The sequence below is a fragment of the Pinus tabuliformis genome, chromosome 3_2 (genome assembly GCF_031772625.1).
Source record: "Pinus tabuliformis cultivar Carrire ecotype Pingquan chromosome 3_2, CPIR1, whole genome shotgun sequence".
NCBI lineage: Eukaryota > Viridiplantae > Streptophyta > Pinopsida > Pinales > Pinaceae > Pinus > Pinus tabuliformis.
The window spans coordinates 763087213-763112963 of NC_142302.1; the positions used below are offsets into that span (position 1 = coordinate 763087213).

At 36.9% G+C, this 25751-nt stretch overlaps 1 long non-coding RNA gene across 1 annotated transcript; it reads right to left on the bottom strand.

Annotated features, from left to right (window-relative positions):
- Positions 1-21642: 21642 nt before the first annotated feature.
- Positions 21643-23400, bottom strand: LOC149182861 (uncharacterized). Its single transcript, XR_016257645.1, has 3 exons — positions 23071-23400; positions 22097-22171; positions 21643-21889 (listed from the first exon to the last, which is right to left on the bottom strand). It is a non-coding gene; the product is annotated as an uncharacterized LOC149182861 (long non-coding RNA).
- Positions 23401-25751: the final 2351 nt, after the last annotated feature.

Here is a 25751-nt window from a genome sequence, read left to right on the forward strand (position 1 = left end):
CAAAATGGTTGTATGGATATTTGTATGTGATTTGGAATTAAACACAAATATAAATTGTAATGTGAGTTTTGTGTATTGAATTGTGATTGCAAATGTGTGTTTTCAGTGTTGAATTGTGATTGCAATGAATTTTGTTTTGTAGAATTGAATGTGTAGATATAGTCTAGGTTTGAATTAATGTGTTGTGTGCTTACTTATTTATAATTGCATAAGCATACTTGACCCTCTGTTTTTGTATGGACTTTAAATTGTATAATGTGTGTTTACTTATGTGATTTGAAATTGTAATGTGATTTGAAATTGTATTGACTTTAAATTGTATGTGGTTTGAAATTGTAATGTGATTTGAAATTGTATTGACTTTAAAATGTATGTGATTTGAAATTGTATTGACTTTAAATTGTATGTGATTAGAAATTGTAATGTGCTTAGTGTATTGATTTATAGTCGTGATGAGTTCTATTGCGTGTAATTGTGATTGCAAATGTGTGTTTTTTTGTATTGAATTGTGATTGCAATGAATTTTGTTTTGTAGAATTGAATGTGTAGATATAATCTAGGTTTGAATTAATGTATTGTGTGCTTACTTATTTAAAATTGCATAAGCATATTTGAGTGTTTGCTTTTGTATGACTTTAAATTATATAATGTGTGTTTACTTATGTGATTTGAAATTGAAATGTGATTTGAAATTGTATTGACTTTAAATGGTATGTGATTTGAAATTGTAATGTGCTTAGTGTTTTGATTTGTAGTTGCGATTTGAAATTGTAATGTGTTTGGTGTATTGATTTGTAGTTGTGATGAGTTTTATTGTGTGTATTTAATGTAGATTTACTTACTCCTTTGAATTTGAATATGTATGTTTGTTTGTTTGAAATTGTTTATGTATGTATATAGAGTGTTTTGTCAATGGTTTGTTATGTATATTGTATGTTTGTATGTGATTTGAAATTGTAATGTGCTTGGTGTATTGATTTCTAGTTGTGATGAGTTTTATTGTGTGTATTTAATGTAGATTTGCTTACTCCTTTGAATTTGAATATGTATGTTTGTTTATTTGAAATTGTTTATGTATGTATATAGAGTGTTTTTTCAATGGTTTGTTATGTATATTGATTTGAACTTGTATATGAATTCGTAATGCTTATCTTTGTCATGTTGATATTGTTTGTATTTGATGTAGCATATGCATGTAAGAGTGGTTTTATCAATGTTATGTTTGTGTCATTTGAAATTGTAATGTGCTTGGTGTATTGATTTGTAAGTGTGATTAATTTTATTCACTGTATTTAATGTAGGTTTGCTAAGTCCATTGTTTTCAAATTTGTATATGTATGTTTGTTTACTTGAAATTGTTTATGTATGTATCTGAAGTGTTTTGTCAATGCTTGGTTATGTATTTTGATTTGAATTTGAAATGTTTATCTTCTTCGTGTTGATATTGCATGTGTACGTAAGAAGGGTTTTTATCAATGTTATGGTTTATGATGTATGTTTGTATGCAATTTGAAATTGTAATGTGCTTGGTGTATTGATTTCTCATTGTATTATTTTATATTATATTATATATATATATATATATATATATATATATATATATATATATATATATATATATATATATATATATTAATTCAAACTTTTTAAATATTTTGAAACCCTTTTTTTTTCTTTTTAAATGAATTTTCTTGCATTTTTTGCATTTATCATTTAAAAGCTAACAAGTTAACTTTAACACTTGCAATAAAATACATACATTTTATTACATATAATTTTAACTTGTTCTTGAGAAAAATAAAAAATATTATTAATGACTATTTTTAAAAACATCAATATGATTAATTATAAATTTTTACCATAATTTATTTACATTCATGCTAAGAAAATTAATATGTTATTAAAAAAAATACATTAATATTATTAATCATTTAACGTATTAAATTAATATATTTAAAAAAATCCATTAATATCATTAATCATTTAACATATTAAATCAATATAATTAAAGCAATTGTGCATGTTGATATGTTAAAAACCCCATATCAACAAAAATGCACACAAGTTTTTGGGGCACATAAGCTTCCACCTTCACGTGGTTGACCCTGTTAGTAGAGATCACATTCTCGAAGCAAAGAGGAGCTGTTTTTTTATTTATTAATGAAAAATTATTATAATAAACATAATAAAAATAAATAAATAAAAAAGTTACATAATAAACAATAAATTATTATAATAAATATTTAAAAATAAACATAATAAATTATAAATAAATAAAAAAAAATTGTTAATAATAATTATAAATATAAGTAATTATTATAAAAAAATAAATGATTTCCCAACAATGAAATTTAACCTGCTTAAAATATCGCATTTCAAACCAATGAAAATGAATTAAACACTACCTTACTCAATAAGAACTCATAATAACAATGCAATTACAAGCACAAAACAAAAAGAAGATTTTTTAATTATTAATGCAAATTATTATAATCAATATTTAAACCTAATATATATTAAAATTATTATTACAAATTATAAACACAATAAATAAATTATTATAATAAACGTCATATATAATAAATAAATTATTGTAATTACTATATTAAATAACTAATTATTGTAATTGTCCGCATGGGGTAGCTCAAGTGGCAATGGCCGTGGAAATGAAGTCTCACCGAACCGGAGATCTTGGGTTCGATTCTTGTGCTACCCTCCCTTGAAATGGGGTGAATAAAGGACATGTAAAAACTCGAAAATGAGAAGGTCCCACCTAAGCTTACAAAAAAAAACTAATTATTGTAATTAATTAATTATGAATAATAAATAAATATTTAAAAATAAATAACTATTATAATAATTAAATCATTCTTATAATAAATTATAAATAATTATTTTTATTTTTATTTAAAAGTAAACCTAATAAATAAAATATTAAATATTATAATAAATATAAATAAACATATCCTAATCAATTTCTTATAAGGACATTGTGTCTTTTACCAGTGATATAATTTGTTGTAAAATATGGTACCTTTTATTAAACTAAAAATGAAATATAGTTATTCTTCACATGTTTATTTAAAAAAAAAAAAATTATGATATTTTGTGAATATAATTTTTAAAAGTATACATACGCCATATTAAATTAGGTCAATATAACAAAAGTCAAAGACATAATTATTCTTCACATGTCCAATAAATAAATAAATAAATAAAAATAAGCATCATGACATTCTATCCAACATTTGCATTACACTGAAAAATATAATTTGAAAATTGTGCATACTCCATATTATATTAATTTTTGCCTCCTATTAGATTGACTACATAATAAAAACTAAAGACAGTTTGAAATAACAAAGCAATGCTTCCACTTAAGGTATGAGGTGCATGTAGGGTCCCAACCAAGTGGAGTCTCATACAATCCTATTTATAGATGCCCATTAGTGGGCAAATTGTTCTTCTATTCAACTTTAGGGTTGACTACATCTTAGGCTCATGCTTGGCTAGTAAAAGAAAAAATATAATTCATTTGCATAATATAATTTAAGTTTCTCATATAGGTGTTTCTCATGTCCTTCCAATAATTACGCAACATAACAAGAGTGTTATTTATTAAATATTTAGCACTTTGAACAACAATATCCAAAATACATATATTCATGGTTATTAAACATGCACATTACGAGTTTGACTTGAAACCGTGTGATCCTTGTCGTTGTTGTATAGTATTTGTGTAGTTATATCACATTAATTAAGGCCTCTCTAACCTACCCAATTGCAAGCTTTCTATCAAAAGGGTAGGTGTATATGAGTAGACCTAATGGTTATGAACATGTGCTTCCTCATATGAGGCCACATGTTCAAATCTAGAGTTGGGGTAGAGTATGTACACTTTTGTGGACTTTAGTAGTCAAATTACTACGTGAAGATAGGTCCTACACAAACAAGGCAATCTCATACATCAATTTGGTGTCTAACCATGACGTTAAAATTATATTATTATTAATATTCATATGGCCTTTCCCAAAAATACAGTATCATATTTCGTACTCTTATCAATCTAGATAGTGGAAATTTGACTTTCCTTCAAATATTGAATTTCTCTGTGTAATTTAGTCAAGACAAACTTGAAATTGTTATATATAAACATCTGTCTTGCTATGATGGATGATTTCATCTACAAAAATGTAGGGAAGTGAGTTACAAGTTTGACTTGAAACCTTGCAATCATTGCGGTTGTTGTATACTATTTTTGTAGTCATATCACATTCATTAAAGCCTCGCCAACCTACCCAATTGCACAGATGTCTATCAAAAGGGTAGGCGTATATGAGTCGACCTAATGGTTATGAACATGTGCTTCCTCGTATGAGGCCACATGTTTAAATATGGAGTGTGGGTAAAGTATGTAAATTTTCGAAGACTTTAGCAGTCAAATTGCTACGTGATGACGAATCATTTGTTACACAATCAAGGTGATCTCCTACATCAATTTGGTGTTTGGGCTTGACCATGACTTTAAAATTAGACTATTATTATTATTATTCATATGGCCTTTACAAAAATGTTTTGTCATATTTTCTATTGTGATCAATCTAGATAGTGGAGATTTGACTTACTTTCAAATATTGAATTTCCCTACCTAAATATTATAGCTACGTAATTTATTGTAAGCTTGAAATTGTTATATATAAACATCCAACTTACTATGATTCATGTCCTCCACAAGAATTTGAGGAAGCATCCTTTAGTTTTCCCCACAAGGTTTTCCTTCAAGAGGAAAGCACACATGACTTCAAGAAAAATAAATGAGCACTCCATTTAAAAAGGAAAGGTCATGCAAACTTTGAAAGTTGAAAGGAAATTTATGATGAACTATATAGACATACCCCTTACCAAAGGTTGTGGAATGTCCCATCCTCCAATAACAAGGACCTAAATGAAGTAAAAGTTAGCCAACCCTACAAACTCTCCATTCTTAATTTTATTTAACTTTGATTCTTTTAAGAACTTGTCCTTTCTAAATCTCAAAGGATTGAATATGAGGCCTCTTAGGTTTGGACAATTAATACATAAACCACCCAGGAATTTCTCCAATTCAAACTTGTAGTGTTGGCCCATAAATATGGCGTATCTTATATTTTGCAAACCCCATCAAAGCCATCTCATTAAAAGATACGAATTATACTAGAAATTTTATGAAATACACACATTCCTTGCCCCCTCGGTCTAAGACCTAGGTTTTCCACAATCAATAATGAGCGCCGTCAACAACAAAACAAAAACCCAAGCCCATTCTTCTCTAGCACCGCACATCGCCAAGTTGAAACTACAATCATGTATAGGCTTTGAATTCATACACTTTAAATACTTTGAATTCATGCGAAATGCCTTTAAAAGATATGCAAACTACATGAAATGGATATGCCTATCAAAGACACGTACTCTGATAATAGGGGAAAAAGGTGTAGCGAAAGCATACAACCAAAAGCTTAGGTCACACTAACATTCTCGTATATTTTTAGAACTGTTTCTTGGACAATATTTTTTTACATTAAAATCAAACCACTAAATCTTACAAAGGGCTTAATCATTTACATAAATCTATCAACACGGATATCATCAACCGAGTAACTAAAGTCAAATTATGGTATAAGTCAAACAATCAACTGATTTGATAGACACCTTAGATTATTTGCATACCACAATGCAACCAAAGAACAAGGTGGGCCATCGATTTCTTATGAATAGTTTAACCTGTGAAACTCCTCCGATGTTCAAGTTGCTTCCCAAACAGGATCAACCTTTGTTGACCTAAAGGAATTCCTTGCTTATCTTGAAATTTAGCCTCCTAAAAATAGAGCATACCACATGAACACATTGAGAAGCATATTATCTATTTAGATAATAACATAAAAAAAATACATTAGGCATCATTAAAAGCATAAAACAAGTTTTTAGTGAATTTGATAGTATGCCACTAGAGTTTTCCAAGAGGAAAAACACATGTATTCTACATGAGAAGGCATAATAATTGATTTCAAAAGATCACTAGAAAATAGCAACGAACTTTAAAATTTAAAACCAAACTTATATTACAAAATTAGATAAATATTAAACCAAAATTACATTTGAAAATTAGCTAAGTACTAAAACAAACCATAATTCTTAACGAATTACAACCCCAACTAAAAATGTATGATTCCCAACATCACTTGCCATAAAGCTTCTAAAACCCACCACAAAGGACCAAATGCATCCTTCCAAAATGATTCCTAACATAGGATCAACCTTCGCATATCTAGAGGAATTCCCTCATCTTGAAACTTGCCTCCACTATATCAATATTGTGGAAGCTCTTAGCGTCAACTGTAATACTCCTATCAATGAATGTCTTCACAAAAATCTGCACACCCCCTCAAAAATGAGGGGAAGGAAGAATTGTAGATTCCTCTAACTGTCATTATCGACCATAATAAACCATATTTCTACTATCATCTTCACATTCCTTTCCCAACAAAGAACAATATTTGACGATCTCAAGGAATTCCATCCTTGCCTTGAATTTTGGCCTTGTTCATGGTATCTAAAATCTCAACATCAAGAGTAATTGTCTTCCCAATTAGAGTTTCGACAAAGATATGCATTCCACCTCTCAAACACAAAACCAAGTGAAAAGATGATTTCTTTTGGATGTTTATAATCACTTCAGGTACAACCATCCTCCAGTTTCTTTCTAGCAAGATTCATTGTTAGTAGCTAGAATGTATGCCCTCTTCAACTTGCATCTTTGCCTAGCTTAACTTGTATACCCTCCTTAATGGTGCCCAAGATGTCCACCTCAAAAGAATGGTTTTGCCACTCAAAACTAAATACAGAATTCCATCCCACAATCGAGGAAAGGCAGCAAATGCTTTCCAGTGAGTTTTCGGAATCTTGATGTTCATATTGTCAAAATAGTCAGAACTCTCTACCCCTAGATATAGTCTTTCCAATGAATACCTTCACTAGCTCTTTTAAGTTAATGTATTTACAAATATCTACTTATTGGCAACCACTGATACAAAACAAGCCTCCATACCAAAAAAGTGTATGATAAAGTGAATCAACTTTTATAATAAAACCATTCGAACAAGAAATATATAACTTACCCTTCTTTATCCTTAAAACTGCAAATAAACTTCAACATATACCGAAAAAATGTATGATAAAGTCAATCAAAGTTTGCAATAAAACAATTCAAACAAGTAAGAAATAGCATTCCCTTCTCTATCCTTCAAACTGAAAGTAAACTTCATTTCCAAATAGGTTATGAGGTAAAGACAAAAAAAAAATGTGGCAATCTACAAACTACCAAAATACACTGAATTCAAAGAAACTGAAAAATCCTCCTTGATGTTATTTCAAACAATGAAAATTAAATTCAGTACCAATGGGTAAAACATACTAAGATACCTCTTTTTTTGAGTTTTGTTTAGCTTTGAATTTCGCATCAACCATAGCTAAAGTGTTAAATATGTAACCATTTATGGTATCTAAAAATTCCAGGGAACTGATTGGGGGATATTTTACCAAAAAACCTTACTCGTTTGGGCTAATTCAAACACGATAAAATTTCAAATTAGCACCGACGAGTAAGTCAAACTAAGATACATAAATTTAGTTTTGTCTAGTTTTGAATTTCCTATATGGCATCGCTGAAGTGCTAAATATGTGACCATTTCTTCTAATTTCAAAGAAAAAAAGGTTTTGCACCTATTTTGAAAAAAAAAAAAAGGGCAGTAAATTTCCAAGGAAAATTGTAAAATAGCACTCAAAAAAGAAAATAAACCTTAAAGGAGAGGATGCATCTAAAGATGCCAAGGACCAGCTGAGAAGTAAACAAAAAAAGATACATAAGATTTCCATACATTGTAAGGAAAGGCAGTTGTGACAAATTAGGAAAGATTCTCTTCAATTCAATGTCCAATTGAAAGGTGAAATATTGAGAGAATAAAATGAAATGTAACTCTTGTCAAGGACCCTAATCATTTAAAATTCCAAAAGAATTATTCCAAGATACGCCAAGCAAGAGAAATATGTTGCCATTGCATGGAAGCTTTTGTTACATGAAACTAATGATCTTCACCATTATCCAACATCTCAACCCATTCACAGGACCCGCCATTATCAAAATCAGCCTCAGATCCATAATATATATAGAAACAAATTATCTCCCCATAACCAACTAGGCTCACTTTTGTAACATCGATGTCTACAATCTGTAGTAAGTGTCCTAGTTTACATGAATATTAAATAGAAATATTCAAGAAAGCTAATTCAATGTGCTCTTCATTTCAGCCCTTGTAATTTCGATGGTACAGTACATATTCAAAAAAAACTATTCAACACATGCCTAATACCAAATTCAAACACAGGTATGAAACATTAACATCGTAAGTTTCAAGAAGCCATGTCAAATTCAGACTGAGAGAAAACTAGCTATATGCAAGAGGGAGAAAAAACAAATAGCTTATCAACTCAAAATTTGTCCATCTTTAACAACATGTGCGTCTTATCAATAGTTCGTGAAAATAAAAATTGTTTCTCATTTAGCTAAGCCATACTAGTATAAGGGCAGTGTCAGTTTTAGAAAAATGTCAATACTAGATAACAATTCATACAAAATCTATAGATTTGTAGCTGACACAAATTAACTAAAAGGAAATTATCCACCAAAATTTCTACTATGCCACTAAATCCCCAATCCAACTGCATCAGTATCATAGACGGTATTAAATGACATTTAGAAAAGGATTGGAGAAGTTTCTTTCCTGGATAAATAGAACTACAAAGAAAGCTACAGAACACTGTAAGATATAAACAACTTCATACAACATTATATGTGAAGCAGAATCTAATCATACAAGCATACCACAAACTAGATTCATATAAGATATTAAATATACAAGGCAAAGCATCAATAAACCAAACCAAATAGTAGCACTTATAACTCTTGACCTTTTCAAATAAGTACAAAATCGAAATGGCAAGAAACTGGACCAACCTCTCTATCACATGCATGATTAAATCTTGTAATCTCCCGTAAGATTCCCTGTAACCATCATTACAGTCTCCACATCATCAACAGTGATTTTTTTGTTGTTGTATAAACCATTAAGTTTCTCTGGAACATTGTTGCTTGTACTGTCTGTGAGACTAGTGCCAATCTCATTAATTGTAGGTTCTTGACCATTGTCAGGCCCAACATGCCTTGCCCTTAGTTTCTTTTCTAAGTCTATGTGAAAGCGACCTCTATTCTCCATAGATAATAGTGAACCCTAGGTTCTACATCAATTTTCTTGGTTTCTTCCTATCAGGCTTCGTTGTTCAACTTCATTGATACAATATTTTGCAGCATACTTTCTTCATAACTATTAAGACCTTGAGCAAGAAAATATGCATATTGACTTCTGGCTTATCTCCACTGTGTTTGGCTTCTTGATGTTTTTAGATTTTCCCCCTTATACATAGACTACTCCTTGAGACCAACTTTACCCAGGTAGGCGAGGTAGATCCTAAGCAAGATCCACCTCACCCACAATATTGCAGGAGCATATCCTCCCCTTGAACTGGGACTAACTTGATTCCCCATGGCAAAGTGCTTATGTCACCCACAATTGAAGTTTCAAATATTGCCCAATTGGGATTAACATTATTCAATTTCCAATTTTCTTTCTTTGGTTAGGCAGCTACCTTTTGAGGGGTACTCCACTTGTTCTAAATATAGACTCTATTACAGGTACCACGTTTACCATAGCACTAAGTTGGGCTTAATTCCCTCTGTTACCAGCATTTTAAACAAAAGGTAGTTATCATTTTAAACAAAAGGTTGATTCATGACAAACATTTCTTCGAATGGAGAATTCTTTACAGATTCCAATGGTAAATTATATCTGTGTTGGAAGGTTGCTTTAAAAAGGAAAGTGTTATCAGAAGTCACTAGGAAAGTCTCATGGCGGGTATTGACACTGATATCGAAAATATGGATTCACTGGTATTGACTGAAAGCACCAAGACGCTTGGCTTGCTTTGTTGGCAGATCTTTCACCAGGAGAACAGAGCATTGTTGTTGTTGTCTTTTGTTATACCGGGTTGTCTCAACCTGATAAACAAGTCACAAGAACACATGTTGTTGTTTCTATTTCTACTTAAGAGGCAACAGAAGTTGTCTGAGAGGAGCTAGCTCCTATCAAAGAAGAATCATTGGCCGAAACTAGAGTTGCAACACATGCTGCTCTAGAAGCCCAATGATGAGCCCCAAAAATGGATAATTATTTGGGCTCATTCAACCTCCTAATTCGATTTAATCCACCATTCTCATTAGTTTATTGCATGTTTTTTATTATATTTATGCTAATAGAGTGAATTGGGTTAGTCATTATGCCAACAAGTCTAATGGGTGCTTTGTGTAGCCTTTTTGGTCAATTTGGAAACAAAATTGAAGGTTTTAATGAGCACTTGACAGCCAAATTCGTTGGAGAACAAAGGAGAGGATTTGTAGGAAGGTGTCCCCTTCATTTATGGGCCCTTACCTCGAATTCTCCACCATCAGCTTGGAGTTCAAAGGCCACCAAATCAATTAACACAAGGGCAGCCAAGCAAGTCAAGTAGGACTGCTGTTAACTACAAGTTTTGGGCAGCCGAGTCCCTAAAGTTTAGGAGGATTGTTGGGGTCCTCAATTTGTATAAATAAGAAGGCTCAGGGCCTCATTTTGGTTAGCTAGTGGTTAGTCATTTTTGTTAGCCAGTAGTTAGTCATTTTGTATTCATTTTGTAGTCATTTTGTAGTTCGATTTTTAGGCAGTAGATTAGCTTTGCTTTCAGCACATTTTGAAGTCCTCCTTGTGGACAGTTTTTGGAATGTAACATTTCTTGCTCAATAAAGATGAATCCAGCTTTGCACCAGTTCTAAATCTCTCTTAGGAGGTGGTAGCTCTTGGGGTTGGGCCCATCTCAAGTGCCCAGTACCTCCTTTGTTTACTTTCATGTGTCTTTGTTGCATTCTTAGAATAAAATCTGTTATTTAGATTTAAACCTTGTTTTATTATTTAGGTTGTTTTTGATGAATAAAATAGCTTTTCATGCTCAGATTTAGTTGATAGGTTGTTAACAGAAAAAGCTTCAAGAAAAGGGCCAACAAACATCTGTGGTTTCACCTCTCCCTCAGTGGGATCAGGAGCTGTGACTAGGATGACTTTGCTGCCCACAAAAACACTGATTTTGCTTTGCCATGCAATCACTAGTGTTTGATCTTCATGTGTAGAAGTTGGTTACAAGTTCAGACTTTCATTTGCATAGTTGCATGAGTTAAAATACATGGTTTCATTGCAGGTCACACTTCTGTTCATTCTCTTTACTGACAGCTAGCAAATTAGGTCAACGAAACTAGGTCTTTGAATTTACAAGTCTTTGTTGGTTCAGATTGAAAAAAAGACTTGCAGAGCACCTGTACCACTCCATCTGCTTATTCTCCATCAGCACCATCCACTCCACCCTCTACTTAGAATCCTTACCTCACGTTTGACACATTTGCTCACATAACCCTAGTTTTTGTACATCATTGTTTAAGCCTTCTTTGAGCCAACTTAGCTATCTACACCTTCTCACCACTCCATCCACCAGTCCCTGGGCCACTTCAGACCCCTATCCTACCTCCATATCCATTCATGCATCTTCCCTCACTCACCCATCCTCCAAAATCCAATTTTAAAACGTCCTGTAGAAATTTCTGAACATCCTGTAGAAATTCCTGAAACATCCTGTAGAACCCCTGCAGACTTCCTGTAGAAGCTCACGAATGAGGTTTCTTGATAGCCAAACTCTGTGAAACTCTCTGGAAGGATGTTAGGGACCCCTTAGGCCCTCTCTGAACCTTCCCGACCTCTTCCAAGCATTTCCTCTCGCCAATCCACCTCTGCACAGTAAAAAACAGTTAAATTGTATGCATGATAATTGTGACAACTTATTCAAAAATACAAAAAGATGTTTTCTTCAGATAGTGATAACTTAGACACATGCATTTTACCTTCCTCGAAGTCAATGGCATCTCTTTTAGTAGCTTGCATCTTCCTTCTTGCATCAGTAGGACTAGCTGGTAGAATTAGGGTTTGCTAGGGTTTGCGTTTTCCTTCAGTTGCTCAATCTCTTTTCACAAATAGATTAGCTTCCTTCGAGTTAGTTTTCATCCATAAATTAAAAATCTTCTTCTAAGAGCTCATAGAAGTTGGCTTAAGCTCCTAGCGGACTTGTGCCAGCTGACCAAGTGACAGCTACGGCAAGAGCTAGTACTTGTGCATACAGCACCGTTGCTTCCAAGTTTGTTACGAACTATCGGGTTGATAAAATTAAAGAAGGGAGTTCCAGGAGTTGCAGTATTATTGCTGCAATACTGGGGCCCACCATCTTTTTGGCGTCGTTGCCGGGGAAGCGTCAGAGTATTGGTGATTGCTGCTTTTCTTCTATTTTCCACTACAACCTTCTGCTAAGTAGTTTATTTCATTTCCATTATGCAATTTCGGTTATGCAAAAGTAGATTAGATTTCCCGCTTTCATAGATTAGCATTTCAATTCCGCAATTTCATTTCTGCAAGCGTAGATTAGCATTTCAATTCCGCAAGCGTAGACTAGCATTTCATTCCTGCAATTTCATTTGAGCAAAATAGATTAGTCCTTTCCTGCTTTCATTTCAATTCTGCATTTTCATTTTAGCAAGATAGTTGCAGTTCAATCTATTTCAGTTTTGCAGGTAGAAGTAGAAAAAAGCAAAAATCAACCAAAAAGATTTCATTTCATGCCTTGTAGGAGTAGAGATAAGTTAGAAAAATGATTGCACAACACCCCCACTGCTTCACACAGCCAACATTCTCTCTTCTTCGACGGATGTGATTAAAGAACCCTTAGGTGGACAACAAGACATATTTGAAGAACCTCAAGGAAAGAAGAAGAAGAAACCATTCCTCTGGAGCAAATGGCTACAAGCAGAAATGTTGGGAGCAGCACCTTGTCCAAAGACGAATTTGAAAATCAGATCGAAGATTTCAAGAGTGATATGAGGCAGTTTCTTGCCATGCAACTGGATACCTTGCGGATCCAAAAGAAGCAAGAAGAAGCCAAGAGGGCTTTCGCCATTTTTTGTCCTAGGTGCACTAGAAAGCATCCTAGGAACGAATGTCCACTGTACTCCATAGAAGTGTGTTTTGTAGTTGAAGAATACCATCCTACAGATCAGTGCCCTTCCTTACCCATAATCAAAGCTGCATATCAGAGAGCCAAAGGAGCCACTGAATCACTCTATTATATGAACCAAAGGAGGCCACATGAACCTAGATCTTATCAGCAGGAACTGCAAGGGACATCCGAGACCTATTATGACCCCTATCAAGCCACTTTCATGCCTTCTTGGGGTCCCCCTGCTCATCCTTCCTGGCTCACACCTCCTCCTTGTTCCTTCATAGATCCATATTATGCCCAACCAGCTGCTCATTCGTTTCACTCTTATGCTCAGCCACAGCCTCAGTGGAATGCACCTCATCAGGGGTGGAGGCCCCAATACAACACTCCTCCCGCTTCTTTTCCTCCACCACTTGCTCATCCACAACCATCGCCTCCTGCTCCACCAAGGCAACCCCAAATGCCTGCCCAACCACAACCCCATCCACATCCATCTCAAATATACACCCCCACTCAGCTACCCATACCACCATTTCCAAACTTGTCCATTGGAATAGCTCAACAAAATTGCAATGCTGAGACACAACATGTCCAAATGACTCCTCTTGAGCTCAATGATCTTCACCATAGCTCAGGAAGAGCGTTGCAAAGCAAGGATTACATTGACAACATTGAAGGACCAAAGGCAAAAGAAGATTCAAAAGAGGAAATCAAAGCACCATGGGCTGCACTTGATGAAGAGAAAACATCAGAAGCAGAAATCAAGAAATCTCCCTCATGGTTATCATCAAATCTTCCATGTATTCAAGAGAAATATCAACAAGAAGAGGAAGATGAGAAAGTCATGATCGAAGGTGACATGAAGAATGATCCAGAGCAGCAAAAGGACCAAGGATATCAGAGCTATATTGAGATATGGTTTCAGACGATCACTAAGTTGCAGCAGTACTCTCTTCCTCAGCTGTGTTTGATCCCCTCAAATTCAAATCATTTGGTCTCTGAAGTCCAGCTAGCTTTCAAAGCATGCATTTCAAGCCACCACATCAGTTTATCTCTAATCTCGATGTGCACATGGCTCCATTGGAAGTATTCTTATACTTGAAAATGATTTTGTTTTTCTAGCCCAGACTAGCTTACTCTAGGCTAGCCTACTCTAGCCTACCCTACTATACTCTAGCCTAGCCTACTCTATCCTAGCCTAACCTTACATAGCCTACTCTAGCCTAACCTACTCTAGACTACTCTAATTTATCCTAGCCTAGCCTAGCTTACTCTAGCCTAGCCTAGCCTAGCGTAACCTACTCTAGCCTAGCCTACTCCAGCCTTCTCTAGCCTACTCTAGCCTAGCCTAGCCTAGCCTACTTTACCATACCCTACTCTAGCCTACCCTAGCCTAGCCTACTTAACCCTACCCTACTCTAGCCTACCCTAGCCTAGTCTGCTATAGCCTACTCTAGGCTACCCTAGCCTACTCTAGGCTACTCTAGCCTAAACTAGCCTAGCCTAGCCTACTCTAGCCTAGCCTATCCTAGCCTAGCCTACTCTAGCATAGCCTACTCTAGTCTAGCCCAGACTACTCTAGCCTTGCCTAGCTTACTCTAGCCTACTCTAGCCTACTCTAGCTTAACCTACTCTTGCCTACTCTAGCCTACTCTAGCCTGCTCTACTCTAGCCTAGCTTACTCTAGGCTACTCTACTCTAGCCTAGCCTAGCCTACTCTATCCTAGCCTAGCTTAGCCTACTCTAGCCTACTCTAGCCTAACCTATCCCAGACTAGCTTACTCTAGGCTAGCCTACCCTACTCTCCTCTAGCCTACTCTAGCCTAGCCTAGCCTAGCCTACTCTATCCTAGCTTAACCTTGCATAGCCTACTCTAGCCTAACCTACTCTAGACTACTCTAATTTATCCAAGCCTAGCCTAGCATAGTGTAACCTACTCCAGCCTACCCTACTCTCCTCTAGCCTACTCTAGCTTAGCCTAGCCTAGCCTACTCTATCCTAGCTTAACCTTGCATAGTCTACTCTAACCTAACCTACTCTAGACTACTCTAATTTATCCAAGCCTAGCCTAGCATAACGTAACCTACTCTAGCCTAGCCTACTCTAGCCTAGCCTAGCATAGCCTACTCTAGCCTAGCCTAGGATACCCAACTCTAGCCTAGCCTACTCTAGCCTTCCATAGCCTACTCTAGCCTGGCTCAACCTCGCCTAGCCCATCGTTCTCTAGCCTAGCCTACCCTACTCTAGCCTAGCCTAGCCTACTCCAACCTAGCCTACTCTAGCCTACCCTAGCATACTCTAGCCAAGTGTAGCCTACTCTAGCCTAGCTTAGCCTTGCCTAGCCCAGCCTTCTCTAACCTACTCTAGCCTAGCCTAGCCTTCTTTACCCTACCCTACTCTAGCCTACCCTAGCCTATCCTAGCCTACTCTAGCCTAGCCTAGCCTACTCTAGCCTACTCTACTCTAGCCTAGCCTAGCCTACTCTATCCTAGCCTAGACTACTCTAGCCTACCCTAGCCTACTCTACTCTAGCCTAACCTAGCCCAGACTAGCTTACTCTAGGCTAGCCTACTCTAGCCTACCCTACTCTACTCTAGCCTACTCTAGCCTACCCTACTCTATCCTAGCCTAACCTTACATAGCCTACTCAACTACTCTAATTTATCCTAGCCTAGCCTAGCTCACTCTAGCCTAGCTTAGCCTAGCGTAACCTACTCTAGCCTAGCCTACTCCAACCTTCTCTAGCCTACTCTAGCCTAGCCTAGCCTAGCCTACTTTACCCTACCCTACTCTAGCCTACCCTAGCCTAGTCTGCTATAGCCTACTCTAGGCTACCCTAGCCTACTCTAGGCTACTCTAGCCTAAACTAGCCTAGCCTAGCCTACTCTAGCCTAGCCTATCCTAGCCGAGCCTACTCTAGCATAGCCTACTCTAGTCTAGCCCAGACTACTCTAGCCTTGCCTAGCTTACTCTAGCCTACTCTACTCTAGCCTACTCTAGCTTAACCTACTCTTGCCTACTCTAGCCTGCTCTACTCTAGCCTAGCTTAATCTAGGCTACTCTACTCTAGCCTAGCCTAGCCTACTCTATCCTAGCCTAGCTTAGCCTACTCTAGCCTACTCTAACCTAACCTATCCCAGACTAGCTTACTCTAGGCTAGCCTACCCTACTCTCCTCTAGCCTACTCTAGCCTAGCCTAGCCTAGCCTACTCTATCCTAGCTTAACCTTGCATAGCCTACTCTAGCCTAACCTACTCTAGACTACTCTAATTTATCCAAGCCTAGCCTAGCATAGTGTAACCTACTCTAGCCTAGCCTACTCCAGCCTATCGTACTCTCCTCTAGCCTACTCTAGCCTATCCTAGCCTAGCCTACTCTATCCTAGCTTAACCTTGCCTAGTCTACTCTAGTCTACTCTAGCCTAGCCTAGCCTAGCCTACTCTATCCTAGCTTAACCTTGCATAGTCTACTCTAGTCTACTCTAGCCTAGCCTAGCTTACGCTAGCCTACTCTACTCTAGCCTAGCCTAGCCTACTCTATCCTAGCCTAGACTACTCTAGCCTACCCTAGCCTACTCTAGCCTAACCTAGCCCAGACTAGCTTACTCTAGGCTAGCCTACTCTAGCCTACCCTACTCTACTCTAGCCTACTCTAGCCTAGCCTACTCTATCCTAGCCTAACCTTACATAACCTACTCTAGCCTAACCTACTCTAGACTACTCTAATTTATCCTAGCCTAGCCTAGCTTACTCTAGCCTAGCCTAGCCTAGCGTAACCTACTCTAGCCTAGCCTACTCCAGCCTTCTCTAGCCTACTCTAGCCTAGCCTAGCCTACTTTACCATACCCTACTCTAGCCTAGCTTAGCCTAGCCTACTTTACCCTACCCTACTCTAGCCTACCCTAGCCTAGTCTGCTATAGCCTACTCTAGGCTACCCTAGCCTACTCTAGGCTACTCTAGCCTAAACTAGCCTAGCCTAGCCTACTCTAGCCTAGCCTATCCTAGCCGAGCCTACTCTAGCATAGCCTACTCTAGTCTAGCCCAGACTACTCTAGCCTTGCCTAGCTTACTCTAGCCTACTCTAGCCTAGCCTACTCTAGCCTACTCTAGCTTAACCTACTCTAGCCTACTCTAGCCTAGCTTACTCTAGGCTACTCTACTCTAGCCTAGCCTAGCCTACTCTATCCTAGCCTAGCTTAGCCTACTCTAGCCTACCCTAGCCTACTCTAGCCTACTCTAGCCTAACCTATCCCAGACTAGCTTACTCTAGCCTAGCCTACCCTACTCTCCTCTAGCCTACTCTAGCCTAGCCTAGCCTAGCCTACTCTATCCTAGCTTAACCTTGCAGAGCCTACTCTAGCCTAACCTACTCTAGACTACTCTAATTTATCCAAGCCTAGCCTAGCATAGTGTAACCTACTCTAGCCTAGCCTACTCCAGCCTACCCTACTCTCCTCTAGCCTACTCTAGCCTACCCTAGCCTAGCCTACTCCAACCTAGCCTACTCTAGCCTACCCTAGCATACTCCAGCCAAGTGTAGCCTACTATAGCCTAGCTTAGCCTTGCCTAGCCCAGCCTTCTCTAACCTACTCTAGCCTAGCCTAGCCTTCTTTACCCTACCCTACTGTAGCCTACCCTAGCCTATCCTAGCCTACCCTAGCCTATCATAGCCTACTCTAGCCTAGCCTAGCCTACTCTACTCTAGCCTAGCCTAGCCTACTCTATCCTAGCCTAGACTACTCTAGCCTACCCTAGCCTACTCTACTCTAGCCTACTCTAGCCTAACGTAGCCCAAACTAGCTTACTCTAGGCTATCCTACTCTAGCCTAGCCTACTCTATCCTAGCCTAACCTTACATAGCCTACTCTAGCCTAACCTACTCTAGACTACTCTAATTTATCCTACTCTAGCCTAGCCTAGCCTACTCCAACCTAGCCTACTCTAGCCTACCCTAGCATACTCCAGCGAAGTGTAGCCTACTCTAACCTACTCTAGCCTAGCCTAGCCTTCTTTACCCTACCCTACTCTAGCCTACCCTAGCCTATCCTAGCCTACTCTAGCCTAGCCTAGCCTAGACTACTCTAGCCTACCCTAGCCTACTCTACTCTAGCCTACTCTAGCCTAACCTAGCCCAGACTAGCTTACTCTAGGCTAGCCTACTCTAGCCTACCTTACTCTATTCTAGCCTACTCTAGGCTATCCTACTCTAGCCTAGCCTACTCTATCCTAGCCTAACCTTACATAGCCTACTCTAGCCTAACCTACTCTAGACTACTCTAATTTATCCTACTCTAGCCTAGCCTAGCCTACTCAAACCTAGCCTACTCTAGCCTACCCTAGCATACTCCAGCGAAGTGTAGCCTACTCTAGCCTAGCTTAGCCTTGCCTAGCCCAGCCTTCTCTAACCTACTCTAGCCTAGCCTAGCCTTCTTTACCCTACCCTACTCTAGCCTACCCTAGCCTATCCTAGCCTACTCTAGCCTAGCCTAGCCTACTCTAGCCTACTCTACTCTAGCCTAGCCTAGACTACTCTAGCCTACCCTAGCCTACTCTACTCTAGCCTACTCTAGCCTAACCTAGCCCAGACTAGCTTACTCTAGGCTAGCCTACTCTAGCCTACTCTAGCCTAGCCTACTCTATCCTAGCCTAACCTTACATAGCCTACTCTAGCCTAACCTACTCTAGACTACTCTAATTTATCCTAGCCTAGCGTAACCTACTCCAGCCTTCTCTAGCCTACTCTAGCCTAGCCTAGCCTAGCCTACTTTACCATACCCTACTCTAGCCTAGCCTAGCCTAGCCTACTTTACCCTACCCTACTCTAGCCTACCCTAGCCTAGTCTACTATAGCCTACTCTAGGCTACCCTAGCCTACTCTAGGCTACTCTAGCCTAAACTAGCCTAGCCTAGCCTACTCTAGCCTAGCCTATCCTAGCCTAGCCTACTCTAGCATAGCCTACTCTAGTCTAGCCCAGACTACTCTAGCCTTGCCTAGCTTACTCTAGCCTACTCTAGCCTAGCCTACTCTAGCCTACTCTAGCTTAACCTACTCTAGCCTACTCTACTCTAGCCTAGCTTACTTTAGGCTACTCTACTCTAGCCTAGCTTACTCTAGGCTACTCTATCCTAGCCTAGCTTAGCCTACTCTAGCCTACCCTAGCCTACTCTAGTCTACCCTAGCCTACTCTAGTCTACTCTAGCCTAACCTATCCCAGACTAGCTTACTCTAGGCTAGCCTACCCTACTCTCCTCTAGCCTACTCTAGCCTAGCCTAGCCTAGCCTACTCTATCCTAGCTTAACCTTGCATAGCCTACTCTAGCCTAACCTACTCTAGACTACTCTAATTTATCCAAGCCTAGCCTAGCATAGTGTAACCTACTCTAGCCTAGCCTACTCTAGCCTACCCTACTCTCCTCTAGCCTACTCTAGCCTAGCCTAGCTTAGCCTACTCTATCCTAGCTTAACCTTGCATAGTCTACTCTAGCCTAACCTACTCTAGACTACTCTAATTTATCCAAGCCTAGCCTAGCATAACGTAACCTACTCTAGCCTAGCCTAGCATAGCCTACTCTAGCCTAGCCTAGGATACCCAACTCTAGCCTAGCCTACTCTAGCCTTCCCTAGCCTACTCTAGCCTGGCTCAGCCTCGCCTAGCCCAGCGTTCTCTAGCCTAGCCTACCCTAGCCTAGCCTCCCCTACTCTAGCCTAGCCTAGCCTACCCTACTCTAGCCTAGCCTAGCCTAGCCTAGCCTACCCTATCCTAGTCTACTATAGCCTACTTTACCCTACCCTGCCCTAGCCTAGCCTAGTCTACTCTAGCCTAGCCTAATCTAGTTTAGCCTAGCTTACTCTAGTCGATCATACTCTAGCCTAGCCTAGCATAGCCTACTCTAGCCTAGCTTACTCTATCCTAGCCTAACCTACTCTAGCCTAACGTGGCCTAGCCTAACCTACCCTACTCTAGACTAGCCTACTCTAGCCCACCCTAGCCTAACCTACTCTACCCTAGCCTAGCCAAACCTAACCTAGCCTAAACTAAGCTAACCTAAGTCAACCTAGCCTAGCCTAACCTAACCTAACCTAGCCTAGCCTAGCATAGCATAACCTAGCCTAGCCTAGCCTAGCCTAGCCTAACATAGTCTAATCTAACGAAGTCTAACCTAACCTAAGCTAACGTAGCCTAGCCTAGCCTAGCATAATCTAGCCTAACCTAATCTAGCCTAACCTTGTCTAACCTAGCCTAACCTAGCCTAGCCTAATCTAATCTAGCCTAGCCTAAGCAAGTGTAACCTAACCTAGCCTTACCTAACTTATCCTTTCCTAGCCTTGCCTAACCTAACCTAGCCTAACCTAGCCCGACTTAACCTAGCCTAACCTAGCCCAGCTTAACCTAGCCTAGTCTAACCTAGCCTAGCCTAGCCTACTACAACAAATGGAGTAAATGTATAAATGGAATGATCGAAATGAAATGGGTGATTGGATAGAGAGAAACTACAGTAATGGCTGAAGAAATCAACAAAAAATACTCTCATAAAACTAAAAGAAAAAATGAAATTCCCTTCACTAAAAGTAAATTCTCGAAATATTCTTCTCAATGAATATCTCGATGGAGGTGATCGTAAGGACAGATCATTTAGCCTAATGTTGCTTTTTCCAATCAAGATAAAAACATAATTCAAAATTATTTGGAGAGAGCCACTTAATATGAACTAGAAAAAATATTTTTTTATTAAGTTGTTAGAAAAAATATTTTTTTATTAGTGAGACAGTCATGGAAAATTGATTTTCAAAGCCACAGCTTACCTAAGTAATATTCATAATTGCTAGAGAAAATTGACACCCAACAATAAAGGTAAAAAAAATAAACTACAAAGCAATCTCATAAAATTGACGCCCAATTACAGAGGTAAAGAAATTCCACCCAACTACAGAGAGGTAAAAAACTAAACTATAAAGGCAGTATCAGAAAATTGACACTCAACTACACAGGTAAAAAAATTGTCAGAAAATTGGCACCCAACTACACAGGTAAAAAATTGCCAAGAAAAATTGGCACGCAACTAGGTAAAAAACAAACTACACAGGCAGTATAAACTTATAGGCAAATAAACTACGACCACAAATACACTAAATACATAAATGGAATGAACACAACGAAATATAAAAATAATGAATTGCTCCCAGCAAAAGAAATCAACAGAAAATCACCATTCTTCCCTCACTAATTTTTTTTTTTTTTGATATTTTTGATATTCAGTAAAATTATTACATAGTCAAAACTAAACCATATTGATATTGATCCTGTCTTAAATTATAAGAGTAGAAATTTGCAATTTCTTTTTTCTTTTCCACAATCCTAGCCAACACAAATTTAGATACTCTGGCTCCATATTTAAAACTTAAATACAAAAGATTACACTGTTTACAATAAGACGTTCTATCAACAAGTGTAATTAGTAAATATCAGTCCTTATACGTTTTAACGTTTGTTCTCTATTTTTTTTTGCCTAGTGTGGAAGTTGCAGGGCCATGGTAGTTATGAACTCAAGAAATTAACCCTTATTCTTAACAATTAACAAGGTGGATGAGGCTCAGTCAAATCCATACAATTACCTTAATAGCAAATTCAGGCTCTGCAGAGAGGACCTGTTGGCACCTTACGGAGAAGCCCTGCAAAAAATCAGAAGTAATTCCAGGTTGCAAAAACAAAGAAACTTGTGTTATTCAACTATACACATCCGTTAGATATGTATACCGAATTCAGGTCCCAGATAATTGCATTCTTATAAACAAGGTGGATGAGCCTTATTGAAATCCATATAAAATTGCATTCTTATCAACAAGGTGGATGAGCCTTATTGAAATCCATATAATTACCTTAATACCCAATTCAGGCTCTGCAGAAAGGACCTGTTGGCACCTTTTAGAGAAGCGTCATCTTACTGAGAAGCCCTGCAGAAAATGAGAAATAATTCCAGGTTGCAAAAACAAAGAAACCTTACTGAGAAGCCCTGCAGAAAATGAGAAATAATTCCAGGTTGCAAAAACAAAGAAACCTTACTGAGAAGCCCTGCAGAAAATGAGAAATAATTCCAGGTTGCAAAAACAAAGAAACTTGTGTCATTCAACTATGTCGGCATGTGAGCAGGTCGCAATGGTGTTGATTAGGGTGTTTCGTTTGAAGTCAAAAGTGGTGCCCAAGTCGATTGGGAGAATTCAAAACTTCTGGTGAAATCTTTGCTCTGCAGGTCTAGCGATGGATTTATGGCATTTTTCTGGTGAGGGATCACAAATGTTATAAGAGTGAGATCATGGATGGTCATGAGCTAGTTGAGCTCCAGAATGGAGCAGAGTATTGCATATGTGAATCCACGAACCCTAAAGATTTTAGGGAAGCTAGTGATAGAGAACCTCCACTTCAGAACATCTTGAATATCTTGAAAGCAGTGTACACGATCTTGAATATAGTGTGGATTGGCGTGAGTTCCCAGCATAAGTCTTGAAATTTTTTAAGGAAATTCAGCCTCTCAGATTGCGTTTCTAGATGGAGAGCTTGACGTTGAAGATCGTATTCTGTGTGAGTCAGAATAAGGGTTTCTGTAATTGATTCTCGAGTTGGGTTAGTTTCCTGTCACAATTAACTGCTATGGCTACGGAAAAGGTTATCAAGGACAAGGTCGCGTCCTTGAGGAAGGCGCTAAGTGAGAATGGAGAAAGCCAGTAAAGGGATCTAAGGGATACCTGTATGAATTTAACAAAATTCAACTAATGAATAACAACAAAAGAATATAGACAGAAAGACAGAAATTATACAAAATTTGACCACAAGTAATGAGGATTGAATAACACACCTTAAATGCCTAATCAGAGTTTTTGAAGTTTGCAGTAGCTGGGGGATGCAGGGGTAGTCTCTGTGTTCCATTGCCATAGCTTTTGGACCACCACCACATATTTAACGGGTAGTCTCTGTGTTCCATTGCCATAGCTTTTGGACCACCACGTTGTTAACAGCTTGAAAAGGGCGAACGATCCTCATACTGATCCCAAATGAAATTAATTCTCATACCAGGAATGAGGGATTAATGTGAATATCTAACCAGAAAAACAGAAACACCCAAAGAAATTTACTTCTGCTGCAGACAAATTGTGAATATCTCACAATTGGATTCAACGGTCATGCTTTTGCTTATTAGAAAGATGTGGGAAAAGCGTATTGGATTCCCAGTTTTAAAGCAATGCTTTTCTTGAAAAAGATAATTTTATGGTAATATTTATTTATTTTATTTTCTATTCCTATTAATATTTATTTATTTTTTTATTTTAATTTTAATATATTTAAAATATTTTATATTATTATAATATTTAATTATATTATTTCTAGGATTCATATTTTATATAGAATTCAGTTTTAATTATGTGAGGGAAATTTTGATGGTTTAATTTCACTTGAAAATTTATGAATAATATTTAAAGAATTAACAATAAATGTTTTTTAATTGATTAATTATATATATAAAACTTATTATTTTCAAACACATATATAATTTTTTTATTTTCTAAATCATTTTAGAAAATATAATCACAATTTATTTTTAGTTTTCCATTTGTCAAACAATTCTAATAAATTCAAGATTTTTAGTTTTCCATTTGTCAAACAATTTTGACCAAGAATGTAAATTTGACTTGATGAAGTTGTTCTTTCAATAGTAATTGTAAATCTAGCTTTCAAAACCAAATTGTCCTATTGCAACATTCGATATATGCCACTCCATAAAATGGCATTCAAAAATACTAATTCATGTATTCATGGATTTGGCAACACAATTCGTATGCACCACTCTTTTTTCATGTTTGAAGGACACATAAGTTGGTGGTCCATTATTTGACCAATCTAGGAGCACACATGAAGGAAAATTTGATAAATATAAAATGGGGGAGGCACCTATCTTAGTAATAATAATTTGGGTGAAATTGCAATTTCTTGTTGTTTAAAGTGAAATTTTGAATGTGTAAATAGATTTAATGCATTAAAAGATCGACACGCTACTCAAACTATATACACTCCATTCAGGGCATATTGACCATGAAAGTGAATTGAATTTGATCAAGAATATGAAGGGGAACCTGTATCTAGATGTGGAAATCAACAATGTGTTATGTACAAGTCGGTAGAGACTACATAGCACATGCAAGTGATAGTATAAGAAGAGTCTTGTAGGACACTAATGAGAGGTGACCATACTGGCCCTACATTGGAGTAACTAGCATGAAATGTGGCAGAACAACCTACAATTAGAAGAATAAGAATAGACAAGAAATATAGTCAGGAAGAGCATAAAAAGTCATCTGTAGTCGTAGGAAGTGAAGTACGTGAGAATGGTAGAATAATTTAATTGCCTGAGAGGCGCTCGTATAGGGGTAGATCTCACATAAAAAGTAAACATGTAAACTTAAATGTAAACGTAATGTTTAACATTTAATATTTAACATTTTTAACATAACGTCCGCCCTATTTAGAAATCAATTTAATTATTATTATGTATAAACACAATATAAATTTAAATATAAAGGGTTTACAAACATTCAAAAAAATGTATGGTAAATAAAAAAAAATATAAATAAGAGTATGGTAAATAAATATAACTTTTGTTTTTATATTTACTCCAAAAGTATGGTAAGTAAATATAAATATAAATAAACTAGAGGTATGGTAAATAAATAAAACCTCTTTTTATATTTACTCCATAAACCTCTTTATATTTACCAAAACTCAAAAAAGAGGTTTCATTTAGGTAAAGCCTATGGGCCAAATACCATGGGACAAATAATTATTAATACCATGGACCAAATACCATATTTATAAAAGTGGCATGGTAAATAAATAAAAATATATCAAATAATATTAATATAATTATATACCAAGTCTATGGGCCAAATACCATGGTAAATAAAAGAGAAATGATAATTAAATATAAATATAAATAAACCAGAGGTATGGTAAATAAATAAAACCCTTTTTATATTTACTCCATAAACCTCTTTATACTTACTCACACTCAAAAATGAGGTTTTATTTTGGTAAAAGCTATGGGTCAAATACCATGGGCCAAATTATTATTAATACCATGCAAAAAACTATTATTAACCCCGATATTAATATTAGAGGATTAATAATAATATTATTGTGATTAAATCTAATATTCATATTAATATATTATAATATTAATATTATTATATTTAATAACTTTGGTTTAATACAATATTAAATTTATTATATTATAATATATATTAATATATCATGATATATATTTACTCTAGCTATATATGGGAGGGAAGAACAAAGACATAGAGTGATAGAGATGGAGAGATAGGGGGAGTGACAAGAGAGAGATGGAGATAAACTAAAGGAGAGGGGAGAGGAGGAATGAAGAGCGAGAGAGAGGGAGAGGAGTGAGACAGGTAGAGAAGGGTAAGAGAGGGAGAGGGAGACACAAAGATGGAGGGGGGAGAGAGAAAAGGAGAAAGGGAGGGA